General features: G+C 43.1%; 1 protein-coding gene across 3 annotated transcripts in view; it reads left to right on the top strand.

Moving 5' to 3' along the window:
• Nucleotides 1–202: 202 nt before the first annotated feature.
• The window catches only part of LOC135100071 (orexin/Hypocretin receptor type 1-like), a 306,348-nt gene continuing 304,050 nt past the window's right edge, over nucleotides 203–2,500 (top strand). For all 3 annotated transcript variants that reach the window (XM_064002965.1, XM_064002966.1, XM_064002964.1), the window contains exon 1: nucleotides 203–344. The gene's annotated coding sequence lies outside the window, so the exon portion shown is untranslated. The remainder of the gene's footprint in view (nucleotides 345–2,500) is intronic.

The raw sequence follows: 2,500 nt of genomic DNA, 5'->3' as shown, positions 1-2,500 counted from the left end.
CTGTCGCTCAACGCAACTAAGCCCATCTTAACCCTGCCGCTTCTATTTCCACCTATACCTAACCTTACACTACTACCCCTATTACATGCTCTACCATCCCTAAACCACCTAGATTAACTTCCCGTATCAATTTCTCTAATCCGCATTGGCGTAGATTGATCACTTTAACATCCACTAAGATATTATTTTCAGCAGGACAGTCAATCAGTGTACTCGTATTCCTGCGCGGTGAGGCTGGGCTAGCTGCATTCGCGTGTTTGTCGTGACGAGGTTTGGATGAAGTGTATCAGTTTTCTTGTATTCGTGCTATCTGGTACGGGAGCCTTGAGGTGTTCAGGAAGGAGGTGAGTGTTGCTAGTGTTGGAGGGACCTGAAGGTGAGGATGTATGTAGGGTGTCTGTAGGTGTTTATGTAGTGAGTGGCGGGACTAGGCAGCACGTGATGGCCAGACGGGAGCTGCGGTGGCGGGCTAGCCTCTCTTCTCCCTTATCCTTTGTATACTGTTGGTTTTATGTCATTCACACACTATTATGTATTTGTTATTTACTGTGTTTTCTTGTTACTCACCGTGTTTCAGCTACAGAATTCTTCAAAGCTTTTTATTGGTTAATGAGTGAATGGTCTTGTTAACTGCCAGCCTACCTCCCCCTCCTTGCCTCCCTACCCTCGCTGCTCCTGCTCCCTGCCCTCCTCTTTTACTTCCCTTGCTCTCTGCCCAGTCAAGTAATGGACTCGCCCAGACTGATGGTCGTTGAATGGTTTTAGTATAGAGAGTAAAACAAATTCCATCTTAGTTTTTTTTTTTTTCTGTGATATTTATTCCTGTGACTTCATCCTTTCTTGTATATTTTCCCTTAACTTATTCTTAGTCGTATATTTTTCTCTTTTAAACAGTCATTCTCTCCTTATCTTTAATGATTAACCAAGCTATCTTAAGGTAAGCCATAATTAACTGTACTTTCCACCCACCAGTCCTAATACATTTTTTTCCTACTGCACCAGAGTTACATTAACGAAACTCAACAGCAGTCATTAACGTGCTCTGACATAAGACTAACATTTATTTATTTATTTATTTATTTATTTATTTATTTCTACACAAAGCACTGCCTAAAGTTATAGTCTCACCTTCCATGTTATCTTTACGCATTTTACTGAAGAAAACGAGATGATGGGTTGTCCCCTAATCACTCAGCGAGGCAGCAGCCCTTGTATTTGTTTAGGAGGAGGAGGAGGAGGAGAGGAAGAGGAGGCGGAGGGGAAGGAGGAAGAGGGCTGGTTGGGAGAAAGAGGAAGAGGAAGTGTGCTGTTTGTTTGTGTGTGTGTGTGTGTGTGTGTGAGAGAGAGAGAGAGAGAGAGAGAGAGAGAGAGAGAGAGAGAGAGAGAGAGAGAGAGAGAGAGAGAGAGAGAGAGAGAGAGAGAGATTCCAAATTAGCGTCCCTCACACTCCCCTATACCACGTAGTGTGTGTGTGTGTGTGTGTGTGTGTGTGTACGTTTTTTATAGACTCGTGCATGACTCAACTCCCCTACGTACAGTGTGCCAAATGGCGATTACTTCACACACACACACACACACACACACACACACACACACACACACACACACACACACACGCTGCCAAGTCTCGGGTGTAAAATTCCACTTAAATTGTGCGTATACATAATGTGTGCGTATAAACGAATGTATGTATGTATGTATGTATGAATGAAAGCCACGTGAGTATGCATGTAGTCTGTGTACGTATCCTTAAATGGCGACCATTGATGCACATAGAAGTATTCATGTGCGTGTGTGTGTGTGTGTGTGTGTGTGTGTGTGTGTGTGTACTAAGCATACTCAGGCCTCGTGCCAAGTTCAGTAGACGCCATATATATTCTTCATACTCCCTGACCCTCTCTCTCTCTCTCTCTCTCTCTCTCTCTCTCTCTCTCTCTCTCTCTCTCTCTCTCTCTCTCTCTCTGATGCTCTACGCGTGTCTTATTCCCTATCTTTATCGTCCTTCCTTCCTTCCTTCCTTCCTCTGTTATTGGTCTTAATTAGTGCTTCTTCTTCTTCTTTTTCTTCTTCTTCTTCTTCTTCTTTATTAATCTACTTGTTTGGTTCCTCTCCTTCAATCTTGCTTTGTTTCTCTCTTTGGTTCGTTAATTTCAAGCACGTTTTCTCCATTACTGTCTCTCTCTCTCTCTCTCTCTCTCTCTCTCTCTCTCTCTCTCTCTCTCTCTCTCTCTCTCTCTCTCTCTCTCTCTCTCTCTCTCTCTCTCTCTCTCTCTCTCTCTCTCTCTCAATGTATGCCTTTCTGTGTCAATATGCGTGTGTGTCTGCTGTCCGTCTCTCTGTATGCCCTTCTGTCTGTCTGTCTGTCTATATGTATATTTGTGCTTCTGTCTGTATGTCTGAATGTGTATTTGCATATTTGTTTGTCTGTCTGTATCTGCCTGTCTGTTTATCTATTTGCTTGTTTATCTGTTTATATGTGTGTCCGTTTGAGTGTCTATAT

The sequence above is a fragment of the Scylla paramamosain genome, chromosome 4 (genome assembly GCF_035594125.1).
Source record: "Scylla paramamosain isolate STU-SP2022 chromosome 4, ASM3559412v1, whole genome shotgun sequence".
Classification (NCBI taxonomy): Eukaryota; Metazoa; Arthropoda; class Malacostraca; order Decapoda; family Portunidae; genus Scylla; species Scylla paramamosain.
The sequence above is the reverse complement of the archived record's forward strand: the minus strand, read 5'-3'. Positions and strand labels throughout refer to the sequence as shown.